This window comes from Ostrea edulis, chromosome 1 (genome assembly GCF_947568905.1).
Source record: "Ostrea edulis chromosome 1, xbOstEdul1.1, whole genome shotgun sequence".
Lineage (NCBI taxonomy): Eukaryota > Metazoa > Mollusca > Bivalvia > Ostreida > Ostreidae > Ostrea > Ostrea edulis.
The window spans coordinates 17,887,354-17,906,159 of NC_079164.1; the positions used below are offsets into that span (position 1 = coordinate 17,887,354).

Sequence of the window (18,806 nt, forward strand, 5' to 3'; positions counted from 1 at the left end):
CGTATTGAAGGTCAGGAAGCTTCATATAAATGGCAACTCTTCTTGACCAGTGTTCATGAGAAGATTTTTAAAGATTTTCCCTATATACTCGCATGTAAAACTTTGATCCCCTATTGTGGCCCCTTCCTACCCCGGGGACAATAATTTGAACAAACATGAATCTACACAATGTCAGGAAATTTTCATGTAAATTTCCACTTTTCTGACCCAGTGGTACTTGAGAAAAAGATATTTTATAAAGATTTTCCCAATATAATTGCATGTAAAATTTTGATCCCCAATTGTGGCTCGGGGGGGGGGGGGGGGGGGCATGAATTAACCAAACTTGAATCCCCTTCATTCATGGATGATGTGTACCAAGTTTGATTGAAATTGGCCCAGTGGTTCTGGAGAAGATGAAAATGTGAAAAGCTTACAGACAGACAGACGACGGAGAACGGGTGACCAAAATAGCTCACTGAGCTTTCATCTCAGGCGAGCTAAAATAAATGGGCCACATCGCTCACTTGAGTCACCTTGGCTATACCATTTGTGATTTTTAAAAGATTCTTTAAGGATCACAACATAATTGAAAATGAATTGACATAACACAGAGATGCCTTAATTATGACTATGACTAACATTATCTTGCTGTTTTGGATAAGACCCATGTCACAAGTTCATAGATCATGGTCTGATATAAAGATTGATTGTATCTTGTTTAACGTCTCTCTCGAGAATTTTTCACTCATATGGAGGCGTTCACCAAGACTGGTGAAGGGCTTCAAATTTAGGCTTTTGCTCGCCGCTTACGACCATTGAGCAGTAACAGTTCTTTAGAGTGCCACACCTACTGTGACACGGCGGTATACGATCTGAAAACCTTACTTAAGAAATCTATATACAGAATATAAAAACTCTATCTTAAATAGTTCAAGAAATATTGAATAGGTCAGATTTTTATTAAAAGTAGGTCAAACTTCCCTGTCAAGGTCACAGGATCAAACACCGAAGTATATCAAGGTCTTGCTATAGAGAAGCTATATACAACATAGAAACGCTTTACTTTAAATAGTTCAGGAGATGTTGACTACATCAGAGATTTAAAAAGTGGGTCTAACTCTAAGGTTACAAGGTCAAGCTTCAACAAATAAAAAGGTCTTGCTATAAAGAACCTGTATATAAAATATGAAAACACTACTTTAAAAAGTTCAGGAGATATCAAATAGGTCAAGGATTTTATTAAAATGTAGGTCAAACTCCAAGATCAAAAGATCAAACATCATTGTGCACAAGGTCTTGCCATATAGAATCTATATTCAAAATATGAAAGCCCCACCTAAAATCGTTCCGAAAATGTTTTAATAGGTTATGTTTTCTTAAAAGTTGGTCAAACTCCCAAGTTCAAGGTCACAGATCATAGCATGAAAGGTATCGAAGAAATAATATATATACAAGATATGAAAAATTCTAACCTACACAATAGGTCTTGAACTATAGTTCAAGACAAATTGTTTAGGTTAGAATTTTTATTAAAAGTAGGTCAAACATCCAGGTCAGGGTCACAAGATCGCACACCATTGCATCACACGAAAGGTCTTTCAGGGGGAAAATGTACATGTATGTACAAAATATTAAATCCCTATCGTTCAAGAGATATTTTCTTTATATCATCATATAACACTTCTATCCCCTATTGCAGCCACACACTACCCCGGGGACTCTGAATTGCAGAAACTTTGGACCTACTCTATATCAGGAAGCTTTCATGTAAATTTGAATTTTCTGGCCCAGTGGTTTTTGAGAAGATTTTCCCTATGTATAATCGCATGTAAAACTTTGATTCCCTATTGTGACCACAACATACCCCTGGGGGCCATGAATTGAACAATTGGAATCTGCACTATGTCAGCTAGGAAACTTTTACGTAATTCTAAACAAAGGTCTATCGATCTACTCATACTAAATATCTACATACATGTATATTTAATTTCAACTGTTCAATTGGCATTATTATGTTTTTAAATGTTTTACACATAAGAATCAATTATACAACAAGTTTAGGCTAGCCCTGCACTGGAGTCAGAACCTCTATTCCGGGAATCATGAAATTTACAATTTTGGTAGAGACCTTACTGTTCTACGGTACACCACTATGCATATAGTTTTAATTACAGATGTGTTGTTGTAGAGAATAATTTTTGAAACTTAATAATTTTTGGCAGTTTTTGTCTCGCCCCTAAGGCCCCAGGCGTGCAGGAGTCCTGAAATTTAGAGTCTATGCTCCCCTTCTTCAAAGGATTTGAAAAGAATTGGAAGGGAAGTTATCAAAAAGAAATTTAAAAATGTTCAATTGATAACACGATTTTGACCCCACCCTGATATTAAAACCCCTACCCCTTGGATCATGAAATTTACAGTTTTGAAAAAAAAAGACTACCTGCTCTTTCAAAATATCCTTAAATATAGTATATATTTAGTCCACATGGTAGATACACACAAACACTCTATATCAGGTTTGGCCCTGCCCTGGAATCAGAACCTCTACCCAGGAGATTATGAAATTCACAATTTTGGTAGAGGCGTACAGGAGTCCTGAAACATACAATTTATGTCCTCCTTGTCTCATAGATGCTTCATACCAATTTTGAAAAAGAATTACTCTGTAGAAGGGTAGTTATCAAGATGTTCAATTTCTAACGCACGACGGACGCTATTGACAAATCATATTTGACTCGTATATGGCCATGGGGAAGGACAACTCTTCTCTTGATATTTGTCTAAGTTGACACAATTCAAATATTGCTTACTACATACGAGTTTATTTCCGTAAATAGTGAATTAGCAAAATCAAAACATTCTTTTGACGAATGTGTTTGACCTATAGACGTTTTAGCTACCGTAAATATTGACCCCTTCACATGTGTTTACTCGTTGAGTCTTGCTATGGGTAATCACCGTCTGTTAAGAGGGATAAACCCAGAACGGTATACCTGACATTTATTTAAGTTTCAGTTTAGAATTTGGCAAATGTTTCACTTATAGTTGGAAATTCGCTCTGTCTTTCTTTTTCTTTTCTGTTGGTTATGCCAGTGTAAGTTGGTTAAATGTTAAAGCTTTGGAGAGAGAGAGAGAGAGAGAGAGAGAGAGAGAGAGAGAGAGAGAGAGAGAGAGTCTGCATGTTGTGGTTGATGAACAACCATTCATTAATTACAAACTACATGGTAAATGACAACATGTCTTCATTGGACATGCCCTTGAACTGCAGATAAATGATGTCTGGAGGGACATACTCTTGTTGTTTATGACGTAATACTCCTTACAGGTGGTATCAACAAAGGCAAAATAAATTCTAACGTTTAAGGGTTTTAGCTTTTGAAATGTATAATTCTGTGGAATCGATCTAAGCCTTTCAATGCCTGGTAACATGTCGAATAAGTAAGCTTTGTGTAGAGTTAGCTGGTCTATAGTATAGTAAGTTTTGTGTAGAGTTCGCTGGTCTATAGTATAGTAAGTTTTGTGTAGAGTTAGCTGAAGTCTAGAGTATAGTAAGCTTTGTGTAGAGTTAGCTGGTCTATAGTATAGTAAGTTTTGTGTAGAGTTAGCTGGTTTATAGTATAGTAAGTTTTGTGTAGAGTTAGCTGGTCTATAGTATAGTAAGCTCTGTGTAGAGTTAGCTGAGTCTATAGTATAGTAAGTTTTGTGTAGAGTTAGTAGTTTATAGTATAGTAAGCTCTGTGTAGAGTTCGCTGGTCCATAGTATAGTAAGTTTTGTGTAGAGTTAGCTGGTCTATAGTATAGTAAGTTTTGTGTAGAGTTAGCTGACGTCTATAGTATAGTAAGCTTTGTGTAGAGTTAGTGGTCTATAGTATAGTAAGCTTTGTGTAGAGTTAGCTGGTCTATGGTATAGTAAGTTTTGTGTAGAGTTTGCTGAAGTCTATAGTATAGTAAGCTTTGTGTACAGTTACCTGGTCTGTAGTATAGTAAGCTTTGTGTAGAGTTAGCTGGTCTATAGTATAGTAAGTTTTGTGTAGAGTTAGTGGTCTATAGTATAGTAAGCTTTGTGTAGAGTTCGCTGAAGTCTATAGTATAGTAAGCTTTGTGTAGAGTTCGCTGGTCTATAGTATAGTAAGTTTTGTGTAGAGTTAGCTGAAGTCTATAGTATAGTAAGTTTTGTGTAAAGTTAGCTGGTCTATAGTATAGTAAGCTTTGTGTAGAGTTCGCTGAAGTCTATAGTATAGTAAGCTTTGTGTAGAGTTCGCTGGTCTATAGTATAGTAAGCTTTGTGTAGAGTTCGCTGAAGTCTATAGTGTAGTAAGTTTTGTGTAGAGTTCACTGAAGTCTATAGTATAGTAAGTTTTGTGTAGAGTTAGCTGACGTCTATAGTATAGTAAGCTTTGTGTAGAGTTAGCTGGTCTATAGTATAGTAAGCTCTGTGTAGAGTTAGCTGGTCTATAGTATAGTAAGTTTTGTGTAGAGTTAGTGGTCTATAGTATAGTAAGTTTTGTGTAGAGTTAGCTGACGTCTATAGTATAGTAAGCTCTGTGTAGAGTTAGCTGACGTCTATAGTATAGTAAGCTTTGTGTAGAGTTCGCTGAAGTCTATAGTATAGTAAGCTTTGAGTAGAGTTAGCTGGTCTATAGTATTGTTTGATAAGTAAGCTTTGCTTTTAGTTAGCTGAAGTCTATAGTATAATTTGATAAGTAAGCTTTGTGGTGAGTTAGCTGAAGTTTATATAGTATAATTTGATAAGTAAGCTTTGTGGTGAGTTAGCTGAAGTTTATATAGTATAATTTGATAAGTAAGCTTTGCGTTGAGTTAGCTGAAGTTTATATAGTATAATTTGATAAGTAAGCTTTGTGTGGAGTTAGCTGAAGTTTATATAGTATAATTTGATAAGTAAGCTTTGTGTTGAGTTAGCTGAAGTTTATATAGTATAATTTGATAAGTAAGCTTTGTGTTGAGTTAGCTGAAGTTTATATAGTACAATTTGATAAGTAAGCTTTGTGTTGAGTTAGCTGAAGTTTATATAGTATAATTTGATCCAGCAAATGGCTTGAAAGATGCTCATACTATTGCATCTTCACACGTGAAAGTGTTACAAGTATATAATTATATAGGAAAGCGACTTCATGGGTTTCCTGTAGAACAAAATGTCTGATTGTGCACAGTATATGTCGAATGAAAGCAAAAAGATGATTTGTCAGACGGTGTATTGACTTCTTCTTAAGTTTGTCCACTGTGATGTCATAATTATTGATTTTCGAACAAGATATCAGTGATATTCAATCAACGTCAACATACGTATACTAGTATTGAAATACAACAGAGTGCTAACAATTGTCTACACACTGTTGTGTATTATCTGCTCATTGGATTAAACAGTCAGTTAATTTTTTCATAACTCTTGCGTTCTCATCAGTCTACATGTTGGAACAACCATGGATACATTTTTAATGCAATTGGTTGGATTGGCGTAGTGACATCAAAGTTACCCTTTCGTGTGACAGATCGGTTGCGGTAGTTCAGTGGTTAGAGCGTTTTCTCGTGACCGGGAGGTCAAGAATTCGAACCGCGTCAAACCTACAACGTACAACGGAGTAATGATCGCTCCTCCGCCAAACACTTGAGATTCAGAAGTGAGAATCATGGGTCTTTCGTTTTTATTAATGAAGTATTTCATTCATTTCCACCTTGTCACCAAACCCCTATAAACACAGCAACTATGAATTTTACAAATTTGGTAAACACCCTACTCTCTATCATTACAATACAGTCAGTGGATTGTTTAATGTCCAGGAATGAAGAAAATATTCAAATGGAAAATAAATTCAACAGTACGAGTTCTAGAACCCTGACCAGTGGTCGAATCAATCCAGGGGGATAATTTTCCCAGCTTTGAAAGTCTCCATGATCATAATTACTATGCACTCAGTTTGGTATTCTGATGTCCAAAGGTCAAGAATTCATAATAATGAAGAAATAATGTTCTTCAATATATAAGCCATAGAGTGTCACCATAGCACCGTAACTGGACCCAAGGGCTATGAATTCCAACTCTCGGTAAAGGCCTCCATGATCATTAAAACTATGCACTCATTATGGTTGATCGATGCTCAGACGTTGAAATGAATAATGCTATTTCACTATACGAGTCACTATAACCATAAAGCCTCATACTAGGACAATAAACCTGGGTCCTAAATTTCATAATACTCACAAAGTTGGTAATTAAATGACATCTTTAGAATTTGCGTCGTTTAATTTCCCTTACTTTACAGATACTGTATAATTATACCAAATCTCGTAGAAATTGACATTGTATCCGAGAAGTTGAACAATGCCCAACTGTTTCAATAGCACAACGTATCACACTAGAGACCAAACATGCAGCGGATTAGACCGGGGTTCGAAGTCAGGGCCCGCGTTAATAATGTTCGGTATCAACTTAACTATCAAGCCACCGGTAATCAAACCAGCTGACCGCCACATTCTACCAAGACCCCCCCCCCCCCCCCATGATCTTAATCCCTGACAAGGTCCCCCACTTAATCAGTTCTAAAGACTGGTCAACGGCAACAGATGTAACAGGAAGGAATACAAGAGACCTTAGAAACCCGGGACCCTATTTAATCTCTATCAGAGTTATTATCTGGCCACCGTGGATCAAAGTCGATGACCACCACATATGTTACCTGTTCGCACAATGACAGCTATAGCTCCGCATGAATGCGATACAATAACATTTTTGTCCTACTTTATATTCTATTGCTCACATCTAAAACTCTTGTAAAATGTGAAGAATTTCATTATTTCCGAAGAGACAGAAAATCGTTTATTTTCATCATTAAAAAGTCTAGAAACTAAACCTTTTACGCGCACATCGCAGACTGAACGATTCTGTCAGCACGTACGCCAAGCCGAAGCGCGACGCAGTGACACCAGCAGCAACATTGTCACAAATGTCAAAGTGAGAAATCACACAAATATTTCAAACGTAATCCAAGGATCTTACGGAAATTCAACGCATACCATAGCGTTCATATCACATGACCTCACGTCCACAATGCAGTCGCTGTAGCTGAAATCAAAATCCTATTGACTACAATCTTAAACTATTGGCTCATGGCATTTGTATGAAAATGAAAAATTTACAAATTTCATGAAGACAGACAGATAATTAATAGAATAATCCCGTAAACTGACGTCCTTACAGAAAATTATTACTTAAATGTAAAATTATATAATTGCCAGACTTTTTTTTCGTCCTAATTACATAATACACAAAAAAAGGGGGACAGATCTGTGTCAATTTGATGCTTAATAATTTAACGCGAATCTGATTGAATAATCACGACTGCTTTTATTAATCAATTAGATTACCCTAGTATTTGAAAAAATAATGGTCTGAATCATCATCTTGGCATCAAACCTACCTTAGTCTTTAGTTTCAACAAAGTCCCAGGACTTCCTTTATATTTTTACAGGAATTGATAAATTCATAAACCACACGACCTTGACGCTTTCTCCTTCACGCAATCTTACAAACAAGACTTGCAGGGAGACCTTTCAGTCCAATCTTTGGAATATTTTGTCCTTCTCTCGTTGGTCCTTTATTGATCGTTTCGATAGAAAGAAAAAAGATGTTGCCTGCATTAGACGAAACATTAAATGTTACCTAATTTAGCATTAATCGAAGTTATGCTTGTAGATATTGTAAATTTGACAATGCAATGTCAATTTCATTGCAGACAATGTTATGTCTTGTCAAGAGCTAATGATAGCAATATGTGTGATAAGGCTCCGTGGCCTTACAGTCTATTAGAAATCGACCATGATTTGCAAAGCCAGAAATCATTTGGTTATTTTCCTACTTTTGTGTAATAATGGTGAAGTTTTCTGAGTACACTGTTATATCCCAAAGCGCTTTGTAAAGTCAATTAAGATTTCCTGTGTAAATTGAAAAGCTCGATATAAGTAATGCAATTGTCTTTGAAATTTTAACAAGGGCGTCAAAAGGCGTGAAAATACTGGTCACATCATCTAGTTCACTACAATTTTGTAATTGTTGAAGTATGAAAAGTGAAGATAACGAACAGTGATCAATCTCATCACTCCTATTAGCAATACCAAATAGAGAGTTGGGCAAACACGGACCCCTTGATATACCAGAGGTTGGATAAGGTGCCTAGGAAGAGTAAACATTTCCTGTTGACCGGTCACACCCACCATGAGCCCTATATCTTGATCAGGTAAACGGAGTTATCCGTAGTCAAAGTCAGTGTGCCAGAACAGCCTAACAATCGGCATGAAACAAGTCAGACAGCATTTGACCCAATGATAGGTTGAATTGGCAAACTATATCGTTATAACGACCATAGAATTTGTGAAATGCTGACTTAAAACGAGACTGTTGAAACCCCTACACCATCAATTTGTTTGTCAGTAGCCTGTTCATAAGCAGAACAAGCTCTTGCGTATCGAATCAGTTGAGAGATATAATCACAGTATACCGTGAGACGGAAACTCCGCTTTTTAAATCATGTCCACTTGAAATGCCAGATACTTATGCATGTACTAGTAAAATTTGTGATGCACCTCATGTATTGAGTAATAAATGAATTCATATTTGAAAGAGATGCCACTTCATGAAGGAATAATTAATACCTCTGATGGCCGTTTAAGGTTTGTCGCAGCCCCGGGATAGAGAATTGGACCTGGTCTCCAAATTGCGAGATTACCCTAACAACTTGGGCTACCGCGACCGGTCTCTTCCTGTGGCAAGTACGAGATTCCTAAGATCAAACAAAACTCGTTCTTGCGATTTCATGTTATTTATATCGATATTTGACTTTTTAACCTCGGCGTCATCAAGTTCTTTCTCTTTCAACCAATATATCTTTTCTTAGAAAATACGACACCCAAAAGTACAAAGGAATTCCCAAAATCTAAACTTAATTCCCTATCAGATAAAATTTGCTTTCCGTGAAGAATGTTACATCATACGTCCGGCTCAGAAGTGGTGTATTTCTCAGAAACGTACATTAAATGTCTTTCTAGTTTTCACTAAGATTTGTTTCTATAATACCTACTATTCTGACGTCATTTTAAATATCATCTTATGGAAATTTCAATACTTACAAAAAAATCGTTTATCGCAACATGCCTAAGTACAAGATGGTTAACTTCATCTAAAAGATAACTCTTTTTAAAACATTTGTTGATTGATTGAATAACAAGTTTAAATGGTTACGATAAAAAGAGATTAGGAATATTTGAATGAAATCAAGACACTTTCAGATATGTATGGATATAATCATGATCAAAGACAACAAACATCGCACGTTTCATTACTTAACCACAATAAAAATGTCGACTTTGAAGAACTGCTGCGAGCCAAGTTTGCTTCAGTTTTGTGTTATTTCTCTCTTATTATGCATAGACAGTGTTCATCCGGACTAAGCCACTTTTCGTTTGATGAGACATGAAACATCTTTGTTAAAATTATCTGAGATGAGGAAAGGTGACCATATGTAATGTGCTGTGGCATTTTGTTTAGCTATGTAAAACGTCAGACGTTCGATAGCGACCGGTCGCGGTAGTCTGGTGGTTAGGACGCTCCGAGAAATCCCGGGTTCCATTCTCGATACCGGGCTCCCATTTTACAAAAGACGTGACTGTTCATTCGCTATGCGTCCGACACACGGACACTTGTTTCTGTAAATAAGTTATGACCTCTGTATACGAATGATAATGTTAGTATACAGAGGTCCTAACTTATTTACAGAAACAAGTGTCTGTGGTTTGGCAGTAGAAATGTTTCGGTTATCCTTAAAAAACGCGGAGGTCCCCTGTCGTGGTAGGCGTTGACACGATAAAGAAAACCTCACTACTACGGCCTAAGTCGATCATCTACAGCTGGTGACGAGAGAAAACAGGCGAGATCTCGAACTGGACGCAAAACAACAAACAGCTGTCCAGAGCATGACTTGACAAGTTTGCTTTACAATGTCCTACCAAGCAATGCAGAATGATACCTTTATTGTCAATCTGTAGCTATACATTATCTGTAGAACATATAACTAATTAATAATTGCTAACCTTTCTAAAATCTTGTGAAAATTGTTTTTGAGATGCATTTGTAAAAATGGTTACATTTTAGGTTCTCAGTACTCCTTGCTTGCCGTATGAGGCGACTACATGGAGCGGTCCTTCGGATGAGTCCAACAAAAAAAGTCGAGGTCCCCTGTCACAGCAGGTGTGGCATGATAATTATTCCTTCTTACTCAAAGGCCGTAAGCGCCCAGTAAAGGCTTAAATTTTGCAGCCCTTCGTGAAAAATTCTCGAGCAAATTCAACAAACCAACCCAACAGCTGTGATTGATTGATTGATTGATTGATTACGGTTTTATGCCGTTTTGACAAAATTTCAGCCATTCTACGGCGGTTAACTAATTGAATTATGTTTGGTTGTGAGTGTTTGAGTTTCCCTGACGGCCCTCAGTGAGCCTACTCTTTTCCGAAATGTCAAAATGCGTTAATATACCGTACAATTACGTGTATCACGTTTGTTGCTTGCATAATGAATAACGTTTTCTATCACCATTTTAGAACACACCAATCAAATGTAATAATACGACCAAAAACAAAAATCCCCAAAAAATCGGTACGTAACGTGATAACACAAATAAATCCGAAATAATTCTACTAGGAGAAAGCCATCAAGCAGTAGATCATCCACAGCAAAATAACAACAGTGACATTGAAGACGTAGAGGAAATGCGAAATAAAATAGAAAACAAAAATCTTGTTTTGTAGTTACAGGAAAACAGAGGAGTGGATGAACGTGGTTATAAGAGGACCGACATTACAAGTGTTTGATTCTATTGTAGTAGTTGACGTCAATTAACTAAATAAACCGAAGCGTACAGTAACTGTATCATTTACTCTTAAACAGGTTGCGATTTGCCACAACACTTTATCAATACATACCTGGATATATTCCAATAAAAAGCAGATTAATCGTAGTCTATTTTGATAAACACATGAACTAGTCTCTTGTATTACTATCATATATATTACATAAAACTGATATTGCTAGAATATTTTCACTCATTGGAAAATACACCAACCATTTAAGCTACTTTCCAGGCTCCGAGAAAGTCCATTCGTGTACTTTGACGCCCACTGGCGGTAATACACGCGTAAGCATTGATATTTACTGAACTTTTAAAAAAGTTTCTTATATAAATTCACATATATATATATATTTCAAGGATGGGGATCTGCATAAATGATAGAGATGTTTACGATAGATTCCTTAGAATTTAACACAATCTAATTAAGCGCAGACCTTTGGGCAGAGTATACGGCGCGGATCTAAGAAGTCTGATTTTAATTAGATTGAATTTAACAAATACACCAATAACAGCAGTAGAGATATACCTACCTCCACGAGTCACCAGAAATAGATCCGCCTGCTTATCAAAATCTTGAATGGAGTATCGGGAGCAATACACATACTCCACTTATTCCTTATTCAGCTAATGGTCTCAACTCGATTAAACAGTCTGTGTTTACACGGTGTCAGTCTTTAATTTGTTTGTTTTGAATGATTTATCTAGAATAAATAAATGTTATCAATCGTTTGTAACCTTGCTTGGTCATCATAAGTTTGTAGTATCGTTAAATAGAGTACCAACAAAATAGACTCATTCACTGGTCGGAATGCAGTCGCTCTCTGATGATGACGACAAAAAATTATCCTTCATATCAAATGATGATGATGAAATAAGTGAAGGTGTCTGTGTCCATTCTATATGTAGATATACATTTGCAGTACGTGTTTTTTACAATGTAAGACTAGTTTATATTCACTGCTTTTTTAACTTCACGGTCTTCACAATAAGGTTCAAGTTTGATAACTCTTCCTCTCTCAACAGTTTTGTACTGTAAAAGGATGGCGTACTGATTCAATCGGAACTCCTCGAATGTCTCGCGCACTCGACATAGATCTCGGATGTAATACGATGGCATCCATGAGCGAATTTGATGCATTGCTGTGACGTCACAATTGACAATGCATCAAATTCGCTCATGGATGCAATCGTATTACATCCGAGATCTATGTCGAGTGCGCGAGACATTCGAGGAGTTCCGATTGCGTACTGATTAGGTTCATCTTCGTTACTTTTTGTTCAGATTCGAACTTTAAATCTACCACTTGTGAAACACGTGTTCAATAAAGCAACTGATACAGGAGGGCGTCCTGGTTGTGGCTGTAAACCAAGTGCCTTGCTTACCTAGCAGTTTTCATTTTAGTGATTGTATGTAATGTTACTCTACAACCAAATGAATTTTTCGAACGCAGCAACATATGCATGTACTAATGTTCTAGGTACGTGTAGGTAGAATGACCTAGATAGCAATGAGGTCATGTCATTTACCTATCTGATAGGCGACAAATCTATTTCTTCTGCACGCAGTGCTTCTCTTTACGCAATAAGATGACCCAATAATCTAACTTTAAGTTGCATTATCGAAACACACACACACACACACACACAAAGGAATTAGAATTAAAACAATTATAATAAACTAATTTATCGGGACACCCCCCCCCCTCAAAGTCTTGAAGACTAGATAGACTTAGTGCAGAAAATGGTAATCAATTTTGAACAGAGCACAGGTATTACATATTCCAATCAAAGCAAAACTAATGACAGCCAAAGTGCCGTTGGTTGTGCAACCTCTCAGAACATTCCAAATATTTCATATTACCGGTATTTGCCACTAGTTTAAAACGCATGCATATGTATATCGATAGGCTAAAACAGTTAAGCACAATATTCTCCAATCACCGTCTTCGAACACTCAGTCGAAAACGATATAAGTTAGAAAATACATGTTCTTACCTCATGAAGATATATATAGATATATAGTCCTAAATGGTAGAGGAGAGACTCTCGATTACGACAAAGAGGTCATACTATAGTGCAGGACAAGGAAGAGACCCAGTGGTAGCATCCGAGTCGTTCACCTGTTATCAGATCATACACAGGGCTGTTCCCCTTATTTAACGGTTCCCTCAGTGACATCTGGGTACAGCGTGATAAGGAACACCGTTTTAATAGTTAAAATAACAGCGTAAAAGTGTTCCCAATATGAAAGCCTTGAACTATGAATATATAAGTTGTACAATTAAGTACATACTTCTCGGGTTCTCAGTATTTGGTCGAGTAGCAGTATCAATCTATGTAATGAGTTCATTCGCTTTAACACACTGGATTGTTTTTGGCCATATTTTTTTGGTCCGCCACATCTGATCTACAAGAACGAGTCTTCTGAATTGGTCAAACACCTAGACACAATTCAAAAACAACCTTGACATTCCATGAAAGATACATATTTCAAATTTCAGTGAATGAAAACTCCAGGGAAAAACTTTCACGTGTTCTTCTTGTTCTACTTTGAATGAAATCTGACATTTTCACATTCCATATCTTTAAAGAATTCTGCTGATTTCGCACGAGTCAATATCCCAACTACTGAAAGAGTCGATACATGGACGACTGAACTGTTTCTTTGTAAAATGCTTTTTAAGAAATTTAATTCAATTTCAGTAGCATTTTCATATATAAGAAATATCAAGGTATTGTACACAAACAATGGCATTTAACTTAGTAACCCTAACAACTCTAACATTTATACAAAGTACCATTTCTGGAAATTTAAAAGAAGAAATTTCTAAAAGTAATTAAAAGTTTTATAAAATCAGAAGTTCAAACGAACGGACAAGTTAGTATATCCCTACAGCAATTTGGTTGCGAGGGGATAATAATATATTCCCCAGTATCTGAAATGTTGAAGGTAAGATGTTAGATATTACGTAGTTTATCAGTAATTTCTAATCCACGTCAGCCTGGAATAACGAACAATGTTGCCATGACAAGATTCGCTGTCTAAAATCAGTGAGGACAAATTTTACAGAACAACCAAAAAATCTGTTTCTTATAACTGGGTTAGCGTCTACATATCGGTCACCTTGTCTTTACGTAATCTTATTTATCATGGCAGCCTTGATTGTCACGCGCAGGAATGCGTTTTCCGTCACTAATTCTTTCTACCTGTCAGGTGGGTAGAATAAAATATTTGACCAATACACGTGTTTTACGTAGTGCACATTGCCTGATATGCCCTAACCTCTATTTTATAGAACATATGAACACACGATTCGAGTGCAATATGTGTTGCATAATCTGTTATACTCACTCGTCTTCATATAACTGTACTTTAGGTAATTCATTTAAGTATGAGTAATATAATGAAATAAAAACGTGGCTGGACATTTTGTAAGGTAACTGAGCACTAGAACAAAACGCAGTGGCGGATCTAGAGGAAGGTGTCGCGGGGGTTGCAGTGACGGATCTAGAGGAAGGTGTCTCGGGGGTTGCAGTGACGGATCTAGAGGAAGGTGTCGCGGGGGTTGCAGTGACGGATCTAGAGGAAGGTGTCTCGGGGGTTGCAGTGGCGGATCTAGAGGAAGGTGTCTCAGGGGTTGCAGTAGCGGATCTAGAGGAAGGTGTCGCGGGGGTTGCAGTGGCGGATCTAGAGGAAGGTGTCGCGGGGGTTGCGACCCCCTCTGGTTGAACAGTTTTAAAAAATACAAATGGTCATTTTTTTTTTTGCAATTTTGGTCTCTTCATTCCCCCTCCCCTTGGGTGAAAAAGGTACACACTTGGGTCACACCCTACACCCATTGAAAATATCTGGATCCGCCCTTGAAACGATTGCATATTTCCACCCGTTATGATAGGTTCAATTAATTCTAACTAATTTTATAAAAGGTAATGTTGGTGCGATTGAGCATTGAACTTAGAGTCGATTTTGCCTGTCAGGTACGTCTATCAACATCCCTCTTCAACTTTACACCCATCTTAAGTATGTCAAAGATAACTTTGTTTACTTTGAAGATAAAATATTTGCATGTGTTCTCACAATGTTGATGAATGGAGTTTTCAAATAGTAGAGGTGTGATTGTCATCGGAGTGGGTACCCAGTGCTTCAATGCATGACAAATCAGTGTTTGCGTGAATGGTAGCTTTTCCCATTTGTCTCTTTTGAATTCGTACCACAAAATCGCGGAAGTAGATTTAAAGTTATATGATCTTCGATAAGATACCAAACGCAAGGTAGAGATGATGGAATGAAGACGGTAGATTGATTCTTCACGACCCTAAAGGGGTGTTTGTCTGTGTGTATGTTGTTTTACATCCATTCGATAATTTTTCACTCATATGGAAACGTCACCATTGCCGGTGAAGGGCTGCAAAATTTGGGCCTATGCTCGGCGCTTACGGACTTTAAGCAGGGAGGAATCTTTATCTTGCCACACCTCCTGTGATAAGGGGCCTCGGTTTTCGCGGTCTCATCCAAAGGACCGCCCCATTTAGTCGCCTCTTACGACAAGCAAGGGGTACTGAGGACCCATTCTAACTGCATGAGGCCAGGATTTATATACCCGCACTTTCTAAAGAAAATTTGGGCATATTGTTACCCATCCGTCTGTCTGTTTGTCACACTTTCTTCTTCCTCAAACTCCTCTTTTATTTCAAGCAGTAACCAATTAATCTTTTGAAATGTGATATATGATGTCCTGTACTAGATATACAATAAGGTTTTGGAATTTTAAATTGTACCCTGGGGTAAAGAAACCCAATGTATTTTCTTTAAAAAAACAACAACCAACAAACAACAAAACCTGGTTCCCTGGACCCCTCATACATTCTACACACTAACCAAATCATTTTTTGCAAGATGGCTGGTGGTGTTCTGTAGATGTGCAAAAAGGTTTTAGAATTTTAATTTTTATCCTGAGGTCCAAATAGGGGTTGAAAAACGACGTTTTTTCTTAAACAAAACAGCCTGGTTCCCATAACTCCGCTTACAATTTACACAGTAAACCAAATCATCATTTGGAATATGATTGGTGGTATCCAGTAGATATACAATCAGTTTTTCATTCCGGGGGGGGGGGGGGGGGATTTTAAGAAAACGAACCCCTACAGTTTACACAGTAGCCAAATCATCTTTTGGAAGGTAATTGGAGTTGTCCTATATTGATATGCAATACGTTTTCAGAAGTTTCACTTTCACCATAGAGACCAATTGAAGGTTGAAAAACGACGGGAGTTTTTTGCTGTTGTTGTTTTTTTAATATATAAAATCCTGCTTACAAAAGCTTCTTTTACATTTCATGCATTAGCCATATCTTCTGGCAGATGATCAGTAGTGTCCTTTAAATGTGCAATAAGTTTTGTTTTTCATCCTGAGTGGTAAATAGGGTGGCAAAACGACGAACAAAAAATGTATTTCAATTATGAAATGGGGTTTGGGATGACCTCCTCAGGGCAATTGCTCAGCAGAATACTGAATTAATCTTGACATATGCAGCATATGGTATACGGTATATGTTATATGGTAACTATCGTGCCTTCTTTGTTAGGTACACAAGTACGAAGAAGAGTTTAAAAACTTGCGCGCGGGTATAAGTGTCTCATGACAGCCTAGTTCTATTGCGGTTCAAAGAGGAATAACTCCATATGTCAAATGTAAAAGTTTTGTTTTGTTTTAGGAGAGAGCAAAATCCGTGTACCATTGATACAATACAATATGTTAAAAGCAATAGTTTTGTGGTAATCTGGGTATATCCATGGTAACTCTTTAAAACCCGGTAGTTACTTTAACAACATACATGTATGCAAGTGTCTGCCTTTGGATCACCCATCCCAGTAAAATGAGCACTATTCTCAAGTGGACGTAAGACAACATACAAACAAAATTCCTGAAATACGGGCACCCCTGTTCATTATCACTATAAATTCAGTTTATTTGGTTATATAATGTTCAGTTCTCCCTAGAACCTCTGTGTCCCAGGGGTCATCAAGTAAATATTTTTGGGAAAGGCCTCCATGCTTATAATTGCTCTGCACTCAAATCTCATCCACCGCTGCGCGCTCCCTGCATGCGGAAGGCCCGGGTTCGAATCCCGGCTACGACAGATTTAAGTCGTTAAAACAGGTAGTGACAGTTCGATCGCCAAACGCTCGGCATCAGGTGTGAATATCACGGGTCGTCGGAGATGATCTTAAAAACGGATGTCCCGTGTCGCAGTAGGTGTGGCACGCTAAAGAACCTCACTGCTCAAAGGCCATAAGCGCCGAGCAAAGGGCTAAATTTGAAGCCGGTCTTGATGACGTCTCCATATGAGTGAAAAATTCTCCAGAGAAATGTTAAGCAAGATACAATCAATCAATCAAATCTCATCTTCTAGATTGCATCATTGATGGAAATGTTGGCTCTGCCTGCAGCGGAGCAGGGAGCTCCGTTTATAAGATCAATGATCTAGAAGATCTGTGACTCTAAATTCCATAACTTCTGTTGTTGACAAAGTTTAAACAAAGTTTAAATCCATTAGGCTTATTCCAAGTTAAACAATTCAAAGATCTCTACTAGGGACCTAAGAATGACCTTGAATGTCTGTCTGCTGAACCTAGAACTTGTTTTATTGTCGAGCCCAACATGTCTGTATTGTAGAAGGTAATATGTACCAGTGTATCAATAAAACCATCTTCGCTAGGCAAGGGTTTACGATCCGCTCCGCTCCGCTTCTCTACAAACCCTTGGCAGATTTAGTGCGATTTTCGTAGCCTCAACTTTCAGCATATGATTGGACGCAGGGAAAGTCCACTGCTCAATCAGAGAACGTGTTACGTTAGATCACGTGCAAAACAAAGGAATTTAAATACCTACAACTGTCACTCGGCCGTGTATCAAATACATATCCAAACCAATGATGCTACGTGCGCAGTTCAGACTCGTATCTGCGTAAAGAAGTGCATTTATTTACAGTACCGTACCATAAGTTTAATATCAATTCGTTGTTTTATGTTCTATCTATCCCAGATTGAGACAGTTGCGTCAGAGCTATTTTCCTCAATTTGGATTTCATCTTACACACGTGGGGTTATTTTTAGACGTAGACTCAACGACTACATATATTTCATGGGTTAACACATGTTTATTTTCTAAATAATAGTCTCACTGATTTCTTTTTTAAGTATGCAATTAAGAGATGGTTAAATTTATTATCAATATTTTTTAATGATTTGCATACCACATTCCGTTACTCTCTGAGCGCAGCCATTTCTAAACATCGAGCACAGCCATTTCTTAACAACTTTTAAACAATAGCTGAAACACGCATTTTCATTGGATAAGCATGATGTAATCCAAACGGGGTTTTCTCCATCCGCTAAAGGGCGCCACATAAAGCTACGAAAATCGCACTAAATCTGCCAAGGGTTTGTAGAGAAGCGGAGCGGATCGTAAACCCTTGGCTAGCGAAGATGCAATAAAACAAACAATTAGTATAATCATGTTGTTTATTATAATAAAACACTTTTATATTTGTGAGATTCAACCATCTAGTTTACTGCGATACGTTTAAAATGTTTTCTTAATTTTTGTCACAATTACACCCAGAATTGTGTTGAGTTCGTTACCAAATGAATACTTCTAATACGAAAAGGATGACGAAAAAGAACAGTGATCAATCTCAAAAATCTTATAAAAAATATATAATTAAGAACAGAGCAAACACGGGACCCTGGATACACCAGAGGTGGGATCCTAACAAGAGTAAGCATCCCCTGATTACCGGTCTATTGTGATCAGGTGAACAGAATAATCCGTAGTCACCATTAGTATGTAAAGAATGGTCTATGATATGTAATGCGTCAGACAATGAATCTAAATGAGACTGTTGA

The 18,806-nt window shown here is 37.3% G+C and overlaps 1 protein-coding gene across 3 annotated transcripts in view; it reads right to left on the minus strand.

Moving 5' to 3' along the window:
* The window catches only part of LOC125662698 (solute carrier family 2, facilitated glucose transporter member 1-like), a 38,857-nt gene extending 25,358 nt beyond the window's left edge, over positions 1–13,499 (minus strand). Inside the window, exons 1-2 of one of the 3 annotated variants that reach the window (XM_048895026.2) lie at positions 12,894–13,108; positions 11,429–11,599 (exon numbers count right to left, since the gene is read on the minus strand). The gene's annotated coding sequence lies outside the window, so the exon portion shown is untranslated. Of the gene's footprint in view, positions 1–11,428; positions 11,600–12,893 lie in introns of all 3 variants that reach the window. The other 2 variants (XM_048895018.2, XM_056152933.1) reach the window with 2 other exon arrangements.
* Between the last annotated feature and the right edge of the window lie 5,307 nt (positions 13,500–18,806).